The sequence below is a fragment of the Myotis nattereri genome, assembly GCF_964212035.1.
Source record: "Myotis nattereri genome assembly, chromosome: 1".
Classification (NCBI taxonomy): Eukaryota; Metazoa; Chordata; class Mammalia; order Chiroptera; family Vespertilionidae; genus Myotis; species Myotis nattereri.
In genome coordinates this window covers 133,160,183-133,178,276 of record NC_138075.1, presented here as the reverse complement: position 1 = coordinate 133,178,276, position 18,094 = coordinate 133,160,183, and positions in this window count along the sequence as shown.

Genomic DNA, 18,094 nt, shown 5'->3' with positions numbered 1-18,094 from the left:
AAAGTACAATTTCTTCATATTTTTAGGCTAAATTTATAAAACGTCTTAAATAGATAATTCAAAACAGCTTAAATATATAACCTAAAAGTTTTAGCTTTTTTTTTAGTGTTCTTGTAACAACTTTTAAAAATATATTTATCACCTGGCCAGCATGGCCCAGTGGTTGAGCTTCAACCTATGTACCAGGAGGTCTCGGTTTGATTCCTGGTGAGGGCACATGCCTGCATTATGGGTTCAATCCCCAATGAGGGGCATGCAGGAGGCAGCCAGTCAATGATTCTCTCATCATTTATGTTTCTATCTCTCCCTCTGCCTTTCTCTCTGAAATCAATAAAAATATATTTTCAAAAAACATCTTTATCAATTTTTTAGAAGTATTTTTTCATTGATTTCAGAGGAGAGGGGGAGAGAGATAGAACCATAGATTGGCTGCCTCTTGCACGTCCATTACTGGGGATTGAGCCCGAAACCAGGTATGTGCCCTGACCAGGAATTAAACCAGCGACCTCCCGGTGCATGGGACGACAACCAAGCAACAGGGCTACACGGGCCAGGCCACTTTTGTATTTGAAACCTACAGAAACGCTGCAAAATGTAGAAAGCCTTCACTTGAATTCCCCACATGTTACCATTTTGTTTGATTTACTGTTGTTTTCTCTCCATATGTATTTATAATATTTTGTGAATCATTTGAGAGAAGTTGAAAACATTAACCCCTAATTGCTTCAGTGCATATTTCCTAAGAATAAGGACATTTCTGACAGAGCCACAGTACAGTGATCAAAATCAGGAAATTAACATTGATAGAATCCCTTTAAGCCACAGGGTTTGTTTAAATCTCGTCAGCATGATGTTCTGAGCACGTGTATGTTCTGGGACCAGGTCCAATCCAGGTCAGGCATTACATTTAGTTTTCATCCCCTTTAGCCTGGAGCTGATCCTTGCTGTTTTCTTCGTGTTTCATGACTGACATTTCAACAGAACCAGGCAGGTATTTTATAGAAAGTCCCTCCATTCAGATTTGTTTGATGTCTCATCATTAGATTTAATTCACTCCTGAGCAGGAATTTGATTTGTTCCACTTACTAATGATACTAATTTTGATGTTTTAGGGTTTGTGTTTTTTAATATTTTTAAAAATATTTTTGTTGCAGAGTAACACATAGATATCTTGCAAGTAGAAGGCCTTTTGGCCTAATTCTTCGGAGTTTGACTTTGACATACGGCACTGGGATTTTTATTTTTTACCTGAATATGCCTGTGCTCTGATACATGAAAATGAATGTCTTTTTAAATGCTTAAAAAGTAGTAAATTCTTTTACACATGCAATTACCAGGCATATTATTAACTCACCTTTATATTGGCTTTTATGCTGCTGGATTGTAAAACTGTGTAATTAATGCACTTTCGTTTTGCTTTATAATTCATAACTACAGCATTCTGTTCTTACATTATTATATACCCTTACCATAATATTCTGCTTTACTAAAATGATATATAATGCATGATTGAAATTCCTTTAAAATACATTTTATTTATTGATTTATAATGGTGTGTTACCCCTATAAATACATATTTTAATTTGTTTTTATTGATTTTTAGATAGAGAAAGGGAGAGGGAGAGAGAAACATTGATTGGCTGCCTCCTGAATGCCCCCTACTGGGGATCAAGCCAGCAACCTGGGCATGTCCCCTGACTGAGAATCAAATCAGTGACCTCTTGATGCTCAATCCACTGAGCCACACCAGCTGGACTTACCCCTATATTTTTATATGCAATTTGTACAATTTGAAAATTAAAAATTATTCTTAAGTCCACTTAACACTTTGTGGTTTTAGGGTACATTGAGGATAATGACTGTACAACAATTACTTTCAGACTATAGCTTTTATGAGTCATCTGAGGACCCAGAGTCCCTCCCTTAGAGATTTTGCATCAGTGGCAGTGGGGCTGTGAACTCCTCCTCTTTGGCAAGGTGCTGGGCAGTCCTGATGCAGGCAGCTTAGTTGTTTCACTACCCTTTGAGAAACACTGCAATAGTGAAATATCAGGGTGGAGGGACATGAATTTTTCCAAATCCCATATTCAATGTACATACAGAACTGAAAAAAAACAGCATTCCTGTCATTATAATCAAAATGGATGCCATAGTTTTAAGTTTATAAAAATGAAAAACTTGGTATTTATAAAGATGAAGTAGTAAGACATTTTGTATGTGTTTTTATAGCCATACAATTGATCTGTTCATTCACTTAAGTAATGTAGAGCATAAGACAGGTAACAGTAGTAAAATCCAGATTAATAGTCAGGTTTTTTGATGTGCTGAATTTAATGACATGAAATAAATGGACAGCATTATAATTAGAAACTGTTAAAAGATTTTTCTTTAGTAGTATTGTTAATTGAACAGAACCTCTAGTGGTTTGTTTTTTTAATAAAACATTTTAGGAATAAATTCAACATTGTGGAAAACATAGATGGTCCAGTTTTTGAGAAATCTGCATGACAGGAAGTAATTATAATTTGCCTAAATGATTTTTAATTGAATCCTAAATTGACTAAAATAGGTTTGTGGCAAAATAGATATGTTCAGAAGCTGTTTGTTTTTTTTAGTTAAACTTTAATTGAAATTTATTAAATCCCTTAGAACAGAAATAAATTTTATGAATAGAGGAAATGAAAAATTAATTTGCCTTAAGTATACTTGAGAAAAAATAGACTTTAAAGCGATGTTCATCCGGGAGAATGTACATTTTTAAGTCTCAAATATTAAATTATTTTCAAAACTTAATTTACAACTTAATTTATATCTTGCATATTTGCTTCAAAATCTGGTGTTACTTTTTTGTTTCAATTCCAAAATCAACATATATGAGATAATGTATATAGAAACTGAATTTGCAGCATTCAAAGCATACATATTTTTATGAAAATATTTTGGAAAGTTCAGAATTTATAGAGGAGTTGAGATTTTAGTAATCAGTATAAGCTACACAGTGTGTTAAATAGTGAAAGTTAAATATGGGCATGGCTAGAAAAAAGGCTTTAATGGTTATATTTTGAAAATATTGGTTATTTTACAGGTTGAACATGTTCATAGTTATGAAGGATTTTTGGCCCTGGAAAATTCCTAGTTATTTATTATGTTATGGGGTTAACTGCTTTCTGTAAATGCATTCATATAGTTTTTGAGAAAGCATTTAAAAGGTATTTTCTGTGAATTAAATTTACATGCACATATACTTTGCAAGCACGCATTGAGTTTTCTTTAAAATATGGTTTCTGTTGGGTAAACATTAAGAGAAGATAAGAAATTACCACATTTATTTAAAAGTTTTGTGGAATTAGGTCTGAGCTGTCTAGTACCAAGTCTAGTTTGTAGTGAAATTAAATAGATTAAAGCTATAAATATTTATTTAGTGGTAAAGAGTAAATGGATTTACTTATTGGCAAATACTAGCAAAATAAAAATTATAAAGTATATGTTAGGATATCAATATTATTAGACTGATGATGCATATGAAATTCTGTTTCATCAGTCACATTCTTTGGTGGGATGGTGACATGTGTAATGAATGGTTAAGGACTGGGGCCTGGGAGTGAGACTTGTACTAATTTGGGAAAAAGTGCTTAACTTTCTTCAGCTTGAAGATCCCTCATCTGTAACATGGGGTAAGAAGTTGTCTGAGTTGCAAATGGGATAACATCTATAATTATGTAGCACAGAGTTTGTCAAATATAAGTACACACTAAATGTTAGCTATTAATGACATGTTTTGCTTTTAATGATTTTATAACAACTATATTGTGCCAGGTGACATTTCTAAAGTCATACCAAACCCACTATTTCTTGAGTAGAATTTTTAAAAATATATATATTTTTTTATTGATTTCAGAGAGGAAGGGAGAGGGAGAGAGAGATAGAAACATCAATGATGAGAGAGAATCATTGATTGGCTGCCTCTTTCACAGCCCCCACTGGGGATCGAGCCCACTACGTAGGCATATCTCTTAACCAGGAATTGAACTGTGACCTCTTGATTCATAGGTTGATGCTCAACCACTGAGCCATGTCAGCCAGGGTCTTCGGTAGAATTTAATATTACTTATAGAGAATTATTTTAGTACTACAGGCCCGGTGCACGAATTCGTGCACCAGTGGGGTCCCTCGGCCTGGCCTGTAGGATCGGGCTGAAACCAGCTCTCCAATATTCCCAAGGGGTCACGGGTTGCAAGAGAGCCCAGGCCAGGCCGAAGGACCCCATGGGTGCACGATCAGGGCTGGGGAGGGATGTGGGAGGTTGGCCAGCAGGGGAGGGACCACGGGAGGGCTCCAGGGCATGTCCGGCCTGTCTCACTTAGTCTCTATCAGCCAGACCTCAGCAGTAAGCTCACCTACTGGTTGGAGTGTCTTCCCCCTGATGGTCAGTGCACGTCATAGCGAGAGGTTGAGTGACCTTAGCATATCATTAGCATTTTATACTTTGATTGGTTGAATGGACGACCAGGCACTTAGCATATTAGGCTTTTATTGTATAGGATCATTTTCTTCTCCTACATTTTTTTCTACTTTGATCTGGTGGAAAGATTGCTTCTATTGAACTATTTTTCTTGAATTGGAAGACTATAGTTTCATTTAGTAGTAGAACAGTGGAAAGCAGCTACCTATGAATTGTTCTCCTTTAGGATATGTGTGGTATCCGGATGGTCGTGCCTTCTGATAGTGTTTCCAATAAGGCAGAGGCTTCCGCGAGAAACTCTCCAGCCAGCCTGGCCCCCTGGCAGGGCTCGTGGTGAAGGAAGAGAGGGCTCAGATCCCCTGATAGGAGCCTCAGGGATGGGAGGACATGACCACTATTGTTACAACAGATCCTTTTAGAGAATTCCATTGTGTCAGCATGATATTAATAATTTTTATGTTTGTTAATAGAATATAAAAGCTTTATAGAGTTCTCAAATGAAGAATTCCTTAATCAGAATATGATGAAATAATTTTATTTGGAAATGTCTCATTAATCTGCAATTGTTAACAATAAGATAACTTTTCAAAAAACTTAAGTTCATCTTATGTCCCCATTTAAAAAAAATAGATGTACATCTCTGTTATCTTAGATGGTGTGCAAAATATAGATAATAAGTTATCTTCTATTGTTTTTAATCTGAAAAACTAGATGACCAAATTGGCTAGAATTGACTGAAGTCATATGGCCCAGGTGTTATGGTTTCAGATGAGGTGAGTTCACTGGTTTTAGAAGGAACATTGCAGCTTCTTTTGGCTGATCAGAAAGGTCAAAATTAAAACAATATAGAATGACACAGGGTAAAACATGTAAATTTCTCTTCACTTGTTCCATTTTTTCCAATACTAGCATTAATAACAGCTTGGTATCTTCAGACTTTATAAAACACACATTCATCCTTCCTATTTTTGTTTGCACACACACACAGAGCTAATTAAAAGGAAATAATCTATACATACTTTATACAATTTTGCACAATGTCTTGGAGGTTCATGCATGTACATGTATTGCATGTTATGTCTTGTATTTCTCTGTTGATGGACATTTTTGTTTACAATCTATAATTATAACCATGTCATAGTAAAGTAGTAATGATAATAATAGTAACATCAACTGGTAACACGTATTGAACGTATGTATCAGGCATGTGCTAATTTATCTCATTTATAATTAACAACCAAATGAAGTATGCACTATTAGAATAAACATTTTATCAGTGAAGGTTTTTAGTTTCAAAGAGGTTAGTAACGGGCCCGAGTATATCATACCTTGGTACAGTTGCATGCATGTAAGAGATTTGTATGTGTGAGACTGTCAGGTGAAAGGGAATATTCCACCATTTTTAATTTGCAAAGTTGTGTTCCAAAAAGCTTTATCAGTTCAAACTTAGCATCAAGGTGTGGGAGCCCCTGTTTTCTTATATTGTTACACTAAATAGTGCAAATCTTTTAACTTTTCCAACTTGTGCTTACCTGATTATTAAAATTGAACATATCTTATGCTTATTGGTTATTTGTATTTTTTCTGTGAATTGCCTTTTCATATTGTTTTCCCACAATTCTGTGGAATTGTTAGTCTTTTTGATTGCTTTGTAGGTGCATATAAGTTGTATTCATGTATGCGTATGCTTTGACATATATGTTTCCACCAAGTGCTTATGTTTAGCTTTGTTTATGATGGCTTTTGTCTTACAGAAGACTTAAATTGTTATGTACCAAATCTGCTGATTTTTTTCCTTGACTTTATAGTTTGCTTAAAAAGACTTAGTTACCTCAAAATATTAAGTACATTTTCTTTTATTCTTATATTTTTTTATGGGTTGTGTAACTTTCTTTTCATTTGAAATGTTGAGTGTTACAGTATATTTTTTACCTGCATGAATTCCATATTTTTCTAGCAGTATTCATTGAACGCAGCTTTTCTCTCACTGAAGTGAAATGCTGCCTGTGATGTGTGTCAGGGGGACCTTTCATTCCAAAGTTACTTGAGTGTACACTTACTATTATGAGACAAAGGAAAAGATTCTTGGACTTGTCACAGGTGTAGGGGACTTGTGTGTTTCATTTCCCATTCTTTCCTCTATTTTTTTGTCTCCAAGTCTCTTCAAATACAAGCACAAATCTGCTTTCACTTGGAATGGAAATATTTGTTGGGTGATGGTGTGTTTTGTGTGGCAACTTATGGAGAGTGATGCTATCAGTTTGGAATGCCTGGGGCACACACCTGGGCCCCTATGTACCCTGCCCAGAGCCACTGCTGTGGCTGGACCAGGCCATTGAGGTGGTTCTTATTATGATTACAAGTTGCCTCCCAGCAACAACCACTAGGGAAGTTTGATAAAACAAAGTTCATTACTCACAGGCCCTGCAGGCCACCCAGGAAGGTCATGCATAAAGAGAGAGAGCCGGAACCAAGGGTTCTTCTTAGAACCCTAGGATTTTGAGGGTTTACTCTTCATTGGTGAGTTTAAAATGAACAGGAATGAAAGCACGGGAAAGGGAAAGCAAGTTGACAAACGGTCAGTTATCTAAGTCACCTAGGGCTTCATAAAAAGGGGAATTTCATGGGTGAGGTGGCATGTTGTGTAGCCTGACAGGTGTTTATACAAGATGGGTGTCTTTGAAATGGGAGTCTCAGACTTAATGTCATCCACTTACATGACAATCAGAACTAATTGTAGGAAAAATCCATTAAAGATCTACTTGTTAATTATTTTTTCTTCTTATAAGGGCAGATCTCAATGAGAAATGGTATATTTGTCCATTTCTGATTCTAGAGATAAAAGGGAACCACATATATTCTAAAATTTCTTATCTTTTGATGGACTGTGTAGAAATCCTTTAGTGGGACAAATAGCATTTTAATGTAGAACTAGCAATATGGTAGAAGTTTCTTTCTTTTTTTTTTTTTTTAAAGAAATATGATTGTAAAATTGAGTTTCCCACATAGGAAAATCCCCAAGATATATCATTAATGGTGGGGGTGGGGGAGGGGGAAACAAGGGGTGTAACAGTGTGTATATCTTGTTTAAAAAGAAGTAGTAGGAGAAATGTATATTTGTATGTAATTAACAAAAACTCTAGAAAGATATCTAAGAAAATAAGGATAGTTTTTATCTATTATGGGCAAAGGTGGGAGTGAATCTGAGCAGGCATGGGGAAAAACAGAGAGAGATGTTTTGCTGGTTACAATTTTAAACTATCTAGATTTTGAACAATGTGGAAGTATTACTCATATTCTTTTTTTTTATAAAGAGGGAGGCATGGCCAGTCATCAAACATGGCAGAAATTTCAGTGAGGCAAGAATGGGAAGGGGCCTATATGAGGTGTCCCAATGATTTGTTAAATTATGAGGTTTACCAGAACAGAGTCTTTGAAGTGTTGGTGGCAGACACAAGACTGCATGCAGTGACTTGCAATGTGAATGAGAAGTATTTTTTTAGAATACATTTCTGAATTAAGAAACCACTGCAAAACAGTGGCTTTACACAGTGATTTTACTCTCACTATTCTCCTCTGAGTTGACTGGGCTCAGCTGGATAGTTTTTATTTTTATTTTAAATTCTTTATTGTTTAAAGTATTACATAAGTCTCCTTTTCCCCCCATTGACCTCTCCCCAGCCGCCCCTTACCCCCGGCACATGCCCTCACTCCCTCCCCCACACCCCACCCAGTCTGTGTCCATTGGTCATGCTCATATGCATGCATACAAGTCCAGCCCCCTCCCCCCTGTAGGACCGCCCCCCCCCCCCCCCCCCGCGTTCCTTCATAGTTTTGTTGTTGCTGCTGCTGTTCATGTGATGTCAGCTCATCACCTGGGGACTCAGGGGATGGGGGTGGGGTAAAAAAGTCGTGCTGGTCCTGAGATACTTAAACTATCAAAAATGCTTGCTTATAGATGCCCTGTCCCTGACCAGGAGAAGAAAAGGGATTTCCTTAATGTAATAACTAGTATCTACAAACAGCCTAGTGCCTGTTTCCCTTGTCACAACAAGACAAATGTGTTCACTGGTACACTTTCAGTTCCACCTTATTCTGGGTGAGTGCATAAGGATGAGGAAGAAAGACACAAAACTGTCATTATTCACAGATGATATTGCAAACATTCAGACATCAAATAAGGCATTCCTGATGATCAGAAATAAAGAAGTGATAGTTGTAATAAAGATTGCAGAAGTAGAAATGTCAGTGACAAAATGAAAGGTGGTTTGTGATAGAGAATTCTAGTTGTCTTCCAAAGCTGCTCTCCACTTTGATGGTAATGGAGCACTGGAGTGACAACTTGGCACTGAAAACAAGGATATTTTCCAGTCCCCTTGCTGCTAGGCGTGGCCGTGTGACTAAGTTCTAGGAAATGGAATGTGAGTGGAAGTGACACATGCAGCTTCCAGTAAGCACACTCTTAACAGAATGCGGCTGTGGTGGCAGTGATCCATGTTGGAAAGTGATGGGTCTTGGGCCTCCCTGGGAATAGTGGGGCAACGGGAAAAAGGAGCACGATCTCTACCACCAGGGAGCAGCCACAGGGCTGCTGAATACAGCTGTGCAGTTGTCGGTCTTCTTAGCACAGCAGGCACCATTCCCACAGCCCACCGGGTGGATGGGTCCCCATGGGCTGGTGCACTGCACATCTCATGGGAGTCCAGAGCCACCTGCAAAGGCAGGCTGGCCTGGAGGAGCAAGTCTTGGCAAGCTTATTCCTGGACTGTTTAAACTACTGTCATTCTGAATCTGGCTTATAGCTTCTGAACCCAAATTACAGGTAATACAGGATTCGGAATTAGGAATAGGCTACAGTGTCCTTGAGCAAAGAAACGAAGTGACTTGGAGTAGTCAACCAAGGGGCAAGATGAATGTCACATTTGTTGAGTGAATGCTATGTGCAAGGCTCTGTGGTAAGAGCTGGTGGCACATAAAGGACAGTTCCTGCCCTCCAGGAACTTAAAGTCTAGTGGGGGAAAAACTCATTTATAAGTACCAATAACTTAAGGGAAGCCGAGCCGGTTTGACTCAGTGGATAAAGCGTCAGCCTGCGGACTCAAGGGTCCCAGGTTCGATTCCGGTCAAGGGCATGTACCTTGGTTGCGGGCACATGCCCACTGGGGGGCGTGCAGGAGGGCAGCTGGTCGATCTCTCTCATCGATGTTTCTGACTCTCTATCCCTCTCCCATCTTCTCTGTGAAAAATCAATAAAATATATTAAAAAAAGAGTTTTATAAAAAAAATAACTTAAGGGAATATATCTTTCTAGGAATTTTTCATCTATGAAGAAAAATATAAACCAATAATTTTAATACATGGGGGTGCATGAGTGTGGCTCTGTGGGTAGCAGCCTAGCAGGAAAAGACATTTATACCAATAATATTGATATACAGCAGTGTGTGTGTGTGTGTGTGGGGGGGGGGGGGGGGGGTTGGAGGCACTGAGGATATTAAACAGAATATCCAGCTAGCCTCAACTTTCCAAATCACAACATTCATCAGTTTTCCTCTCAGATATCCTTAAGGTAGGAGGCACTAATTTATCTATTTCAGTGCCCTTAGACACCTGGCTTTCTGCAGCACATAAGCTATTTGCCTAGTGTGTTTTAAAGGATTTTTTTCAGTAAAGAAAAAGAAAAATCAATATTTTTTTATTTGCACACAAAAATGAAAACATACTTGGCCTCAGAGGAACAAAATATCTAATCTATTTCACAATGTTTTCTAAATATTTCTCCAGAGAGGCTTATATTTATGAAGAGTATTTGAACATGACCTTTAAAATACTTTGTTTTGGTGAAGTTGTTGTTCTGAACAGACTACAATAATAATAACAGACTACAATAACAGACTACTATAAAAGAAAATGCACTTAAAAATAATGTGTGTTTGTACTGATAATGTGTGGAGATCAACCAAATTCTGCAAATCTTTTTTTCAAAATTAAGACTGTTCTCATTGCAGTAGCAATTTTCTATTTAAACCTACTACGAATATTTATTGACAAACTATTCTGAGCAGTATGCTGCTGAGAACTGTAGAGATGTGGTTAATAAAACAAATTCTGTATTCTCACACATTAGGCCACTGTCCAAGAGGAGATATAGAAACATCCTATCTAATAATAGACAAACATGGTAATTGACTGTACCTTCGCTACACCTCCCATTGGCTAATCAGCGTGATATGCAAATTAACCGCCAACAAAGATGGCAGCTAATTTGCATACTGCAGGCAGGGCGGGAAAGCGTGAGCCGCCATCCAGGCCCCCGTGTGCGACCCCAGAAGCCACCTGCCTGCTGCCCATGATCAGATCCGATCCCGGGCCGCAGGCCAACCCCAGAAGCCCCAGAGGCCGCCTGCCTGCCACCTGTGATCAGATCCAGTCCCGGGCCACAGGCCGGCCCTGGAAGCTCCAGAAGCCACCTGATATGGCAGTAACTCTATCAATAAGCACTCTGAAAGTCAGTGGCATAAATGCACCAATTAAAAGATAGATTATGAGGGTTAATCAAAAACAAAACCCACTTTAAATATAAAGACACATATAGATTAAAAGTAAACGAATTAAGCTGCAGCCTGTTTTGCTCAGTGGATAGAGCATTAGCCCGTGGACTGAAGGGTCCCAGGTTTGATTCCAGTCAAGGGCATGTACCTCAGTTGCTGGCTTGATCCCCAGTCCCTATCAGAGCATGTGCAGGAGGCAACCAATCAATGTGTCTCTCCCTTTTCCTTTACTCTCTCTATAATTCAATGGAAAAATATCCTTGGGTGAAGATTAACAAAAACAAAGTAAATGGATTAAGTAACATTAAAGAGATTATAAGAAAAATATATTCCAAATGTTGTTACTTGTATAATGGTTATGTTTAAATTATTAACACTTGCCATAACTGGTTTGGCTCAGTGGATAGAGCGTCGGCCTGCAGACTGAAAGGTCCCAGGTTCGATTCTGGTCAAGGGCATGTACCTTGGTTGCGGGTACATCCCCAGTGGGGGGTGTGCAGGAGGCAGCTGATTGATGTTTCTCTCTCATCGATGTTTCTGACTCTCTATCCCTCTCCCTTCCTCTCTGTGAAAAATCAATAAAATATATTTAAAAAAAATTATTAACACCTAAGAAATTGGGTGAAGGGTACATATAATATGCTGTAGTATTTTATAGTTTTTTACATGTATGAGGTTATTTCAAATTAAAATATTAAAAAATTAAAAATTAATAAAATATTAATTAAAACATATCTGTGTTACATGAAAAATCTCCTAATTGCTTCTAGCATAATTTATTAAATTGTGCTAAAATTTACAAGGGTTCAATTAAAAGATATCTTAATTCTAAATGATATAATAGAAAATATATAACAGTGCAGTTATAAGCACTTATCTGAAAATAAAAATTTAAAGAAGTGAATTTAAAGAAGGGATTTGCCAAAGGAAATATATATAAAACCCATGGACACAGACAACAGTATGGTGATGGCCAGAGAGAAGTGGGGGGCAAGAGCTGGGTAGAGAGGGCAAAAGGGGGGAAATAGGGGCATCCTATATAATAATAATAAAAGGCTCATATGCAAATTGACTGAACGGCAGAATGGCCGGTTGCTATGATGCATGCTGGCCACCACGGGCAGACGCTCAATGCAGGAGCTGCCCCCTGGTGGTCAGTGCACTTCCACATGGGGAGTGCCACTCAGCCAGAAGCTGGCTCATGTCTGGCCAGCGCAGAGGTGGTGGCAGGAGCCTCTCCCACCTCCATGGCAGCACTAAGAATGTCCAACTAACGGTTTAGGCCTGATCCCTTGGGGGCCTAAGCCTTTAGTCAGAAATTCCCCAAGGGCTCCCTGGCTGCCAGAAGGATGTCTGACTGCAAGCTTAGGCCTGATCCCCTGGGGAGTGGGCCTAAGTCAACAGGTGGACATCCCCCAAGGGGTCCTGGACTGCAAATGGGCGCAGGCAGGACTGAGGGACCCCCCCCCCCCACCCTGAGTGCACAAATTTTTGTGCACTGGGACTCTAGTCTACACTAATAAAAGAGAAACATGCAAATTGGTGTCACTCTGCTACGCCCACCAGCCAATCAGGATGAGTATGCAAATTAACCCAACAAAGATGGCAGTTAATTTGCATATGCAGGCCAGGAGTGAAGACTGAAGACTGAAGAGGCTTGTCTTCTCTGCTGCAGTCAGAGCGAAGGCCTGGGTCCCAGGTGCCAGAGGAAAACCGGTGCTGGCAGCCAGGGGAAGGAAGGCCTATTGCACAAATCTCTTCGTGCAACAGGCCTCTAGTCTATACTAATAAAAGCCTAGGTGGCCCTCGCGCATGATTTCATCACAAGATGGCCACCACAAGATGGTGATGCGCACAGCGAATGTGGGGTCTGGCAGCCGCTCCGCGCAGTCCCAGTGTCTTTGCCACCTCATGCAGAGGAGGCGGGTCCCAGCGGAGGAGGTGGGTTGTGGCAGGGGAGGGCAGTTGGGGGCAATCGAGCTGGCAGGGGAGGGCAGTTGTGGGTGGTTGGGCTGGCAGGGGAGGGCAGTTGAGGGTGATCAGGCTGGCAGGGGAGCAGTTAGGCATCAATCAGGCCAGCAGGGGAGCGGTTAGGGGGTGATCAGGCAGGCAGGCAGGCGAGCGGTTAGGAGCCAGGGGTCCTGGATTGTGAGAGGGATGTGCAACTGCTGGTCATCCCCTGAGGGGTCCCAGATTGGAGAGGTTTCAGGCCGGGCTGAGGAACAACCCTTCCCATGCACGAATTTCATGCACTGAGCCTTTAGTACATACATAAACAAGACAGAGTGCTAAGCAGAGGCCCAAAGGCTGTGAGGATGTAGGGGAGGAAAGATTAGCTTGAAGGCTTCATTTGAATGATGGGAATTAAAAAACTGGAAACATTCCAACAAGCACAGTTAGAAGTGAGCTTGGACACTGGCTTGGTAGCTCAGGTGGTTAGAGCGTCATCCTGATATGCCAAGGTTGTGGGTTCAATCCCTGGTTAGGACATATATAAGAATCAACCAATGAATGCATAAATAAGCAAAGCAACAAACCTCTCTCTCTCTCAAAACATTTTTTTTTTTTTTTAAAAAAAAAGGAGGCTGGGAATGGTTTGGAAAAGGGAATAATGCAAGCCAATATAACTGAGAAACCAGGAGAATATGCAACAGAAACCAGGGACGAGTGGTAGCCATGTCATACGTAGATGCAAAGCCAAAAAAGCACACTGTGTGGGCTTTTGTCCGGTGGAGATATGTTTTTTCCAACATGCAAAAGCCATCGGATTTTTTAATGTGATGGGGACAATTTCATCTGTGCTTCCATTATCATGGGGGCGACTGGAGACATTAGACTGAAGGCTGGAGACCAGTTGGGAGGCTGCTGCATTATTGGACCCGGAAGTGCTGAGAACCTTAACTGGGGGGACGTGAGAGAAAGGGTCAAGGTGGCTGAGACATTTTGAGATGTGGAGGTTTCAAGGTTTGGTGACTGAAAAAATAGAAGAGGAAAAGATACACCCTCAAATAATCCTCAGAAAATTAAGCATATAAAATAAATATGACCTTACCTAACAGAAAAAGGAAATACGGAAGACATGATCTCTTTTTCCCCAAAGACACACATTAATGAAATCCCACACCTCAGCAAATGGTGAATCTGCTCTGTTCCCCTCACCCTTCATTTGTCATCGATGTATCATTTCTCTCACACCTCACTGTTCCTTGACTTGACCTTCAAACTGCATCCTGCCTTCACTGATACCATTCTGGATTTGGCCACAATGTTGTTTCGCCTGTGTCGTTGGGGTAGTTCCTAACTACTTTCCCCAACTCATTCCTGGCTCCCTGTCATCTGCTCTTAATAGCCTTCAGAGTTATCTTTAAAACACAAGTAAAATCATGACATTCCTCTTCCCAAAACCTTCCAGTAATTCCCCACTTAGAATGAGAGCCAAAGTTCTGCCTATAACCTAGAAGCCCTTCACGAGCTCCTGGCTCCCCCATCGCCTCAATCGCCTTCTGCCTTGTCTTTTTCCTCTTTGCTGCAGCCACAATGGACACCTTGCTGTTCCTAGAAAATGCCAACCACGCTCTTGCCTCAGGGCCTTTGCACTTGCTGTCCCCCCTCCCTCCCCTTTAGGTTTTTGTTCAAAATGTCCCTTTATCAGTGAGGCCTTCCCTGACTACCCCATGAAGCAGCAACCCTCTTCCCTTTGCTACAGTCGGATCCACCTCTTAATATTTTTCATAACGCTTGAGAAAATACAATTGGTACAGTTTGTGTCCTCCCTTTATGTAGAATGAACACCGATGAGGATAGGCTTATTGGTCTTTTTGTTTTCTTTTATTGCTGCATCTCCAGCACCTAGAAGAGCTCCATAGAGTGGGCATTAAACGTTTATGGAATGAGTAAGTGAGTGGTTTGTATCAACAGAAGGCTGAATCCCACAAGTGTGTGCTGCCCGCTCCCACTGTTAATGTGTGCCTGTAATACAGCAACTGGTCTGTAAGACGAGCAACTTGTTAGGATTTCCAGTAAAACATTTATAAACTATACCAAAGCACACGAAAAACTATAGTTTCAACAAATATAATCTCTACTATACCTTAGTAACCATACTACTTGCTGGGGTCCAACCCCAGCGGGTCCAGGGGTCCCCAAAGGTGTGGACGGAGTCGGCAAAGAAGGAATGACACGGAGACAGCGTTCAGTTGATCAGCAGCCTCGCCAGGATCTCTAGCCAAGTTCTGGTCAGGATCTCCAGCGAAGTTCTGGTTAGGATCTCCAGCCAGGTTCTGTGTCCATGTTCTCTTGCTAGGTTCTCCAGGTTCTCCAGCCAGGTTCTGTAGCCATGTTCCCTCGCTAGGTTCTCCAGCCAGGTTCTGTCCAGGTTCTCCAGCCAGGTTCAGTCACCAGGTTCTAGTCAGGTTCTTTTGCCAATTTCTGTAGTCAGGTTCAGTCCAGGATCTTTTGCCATGTTCTCTCCAGCGAAGTTCTTCTGTCTCTAGGTTCTGTGTAGGTTCTGTCTTCTAAGTTCTGTGTGTAGGTTCTGTCTCTCTTGGTTCTGTCTTCCAAGTTCTGTGTCTTTCTGTCTTGTTACATCTGTATTTATACCAGTTGATTCAATCCTATCAATCTCTATTACAAAGGTTAGGGCGTTTCTTATCTCCATTCCAGGGAGTAAAGATTATGTAGCTTAAGCATGATTGTTCGTAGTTAAAGTGATTAATTACCCGCCTGACACTTAGTTGAGGGGTTTTATTCCCTCCCTAACTTCAGGGAAAAATCCCTACCTGGGGAAACAACCTTTCTCAGAGACCTTGGTTAAAACACACAGTGCCAAGAAGGTGAGCAAACATTTTAAGAACAGTATGCCATATATGCCAGGTCCTTTGAAACAGCAAGGATGGACCGGCTCCCGGCAACTACTCGACTGTGTCCCAGCAAACTAAAAAGCTTTGAAGTGTGGGATTAGGTTAACAGGTGATCTTCGCATTCTTTTTCAAAATAGCTATAAGCTGAAGAAATCACTCCATCCAACATATAACAAATTTATTAAACAGCTACCTATATGCCAACTCTGTGCCCTGGGCATGCAAAGATGAAAGGTTTTTCTGCCTTCCAGGGGCTTACAATCTGTTAAAAAACACACGCAAGTCAGCCTGCAGTTAAAAATGTGTGCCAAGTGCTTCGTATTTATGCTATGGGAGCACAGAAGAGGGACGGCTATCGGGGAAGGGTCTGCAAAGGCCAGGCTGGAGGTGACTGGAAGGGTTATGTGGCTTCCATGTGAGTGGGAGAGTGGGGCTGGGTGTGCTGGGGCCTGAGCAGGGCCAGGCAGTTCTGAGCAGCTTGCGATAGGAAACTCCAGGAAGTTTTGCATGGCTGGTACACAAGGTATCTTCTAAAACGGGATGAAAAATGATCACACAGGCAGGGCCCAGAGGGAAAAGTAGAAGGAGATAGAAGACAAATGTGTGATGGTCATTCCAGTCGGGGTACATTGTGTTAGAATGGGGACCTGTCAGGAGGAGAGGGCCGGACAATGCATGTATGTTGCCATATTAAAGTTCACTTTTAATTCCAGGCATCATTTAATAATAGTTTTTCTTAAAAAGCTTTCAAGTAATATAGGTTAAGCTAAGAACAAACTAGACTTTGGTTCTGATCACACATCAATTTTGATTAGATTATTTGGATTGATAACTATAGACTGAAATTTACACACTCCCGTTTTATTTGTATGAGTAAAGCTAATGGTACAATTTGTGATTTTTAAGATTTAAAAAATATGTACATTTTTCTGTTCAAGAGTTCATATTTCTTATTCTTTTACTCCTTTTCAAGGCACTTAAATCATTTTGGCCGCTCATTTGTCCCTTCTCCTATCTGAGGGCAAGTAGTCTTGAAGTACAATTGCAAGATCCTTAGAGAAATTCTCAGCCTTTGTAGCAGGACAATCTCTGATGTCACCTTCCATCTGATTGATTGTTAGCAGCTGCGAGGACTCTGTGCCCAGGATGCAGAATCGGCCAGAAAGAATGCCAAGATCACTAGTGATACCTGCATGGGCGTGAGAGAGCCAGTGTTGGCACATCTCTTATTGCCCTCCCTGATGATGACAACATATTCTGACAAATTCAAACAACTCTTCTCCACCTTCCCCCTAAAGCCTTTGAACTCCAGAAATGTGGTAATCACATTGACTTTAAACTTTTTGAACCATAAGTCACAGGGACTGAATTTTGGCATATGCATGCACCCCATGGCCATAAGCTATTTTTTTTGAGAGAGAGAGAGAGAGAGAGAGAGAGAGAGAGAGAGAGAGAGAGAGAGAAATGGATCGGTTGCCTTCCAGATGCTCCCCTACCAGGGATCGAAACGGAAACGTTTTGGTGTACTGGGCAATGCTCCAAACAATTGCAGCACCCGGCTACGGCTGGCCATAAGCTCTTATACTTCCTTTCCCTTGGTTTAATCATCAGCTGCACTTATGTCCACCCAACACCCACCTGATGCAATTGGCCATATTTCTCCTTCCTCCATATGACGTGGAGTAGGCTGTTTTCAAATGCTTATTGATATGATAATTTGACACCAAAATTATGAGTTTTTGCTTAGGTAAAAAAAAAATAAAGTCTAAACAGGAAGAAGGAGAAGTGACAGATGACAGAACAAACAGTTTTTATTGAAAGACCTCTAAGAGTCAGGGTTTCTGTGTGGGAGCTACAAAGTTCTAACTGGAATGTTTGCCTGACTGAGCTTGTTTCCTTTAATTCCTTGCTAAAGCTAATTGGAAATCATCAAACTGCTGGCCAGGGAGCAGTAAAGCCAGCTACTCTAACCAATGTCAAATATCCAGAAGTCTCAGCAGCTCACCTCACAGTCAAAAATGGATTGGTGCCAGGGGAGGGGGAGTCAATCAGGGAAAAGGAGACATATGTAAAACTTTAAACAATAAACACACACACACACACACACACACACACACACACACACACACACACACACACGGATTGGTGTGCAGCTCACTCCGGTGACTTGGGAACCCAGGTTCCTTCCGTCCTATGGCTGTGCCATGTTTCACATGACTTCCAAG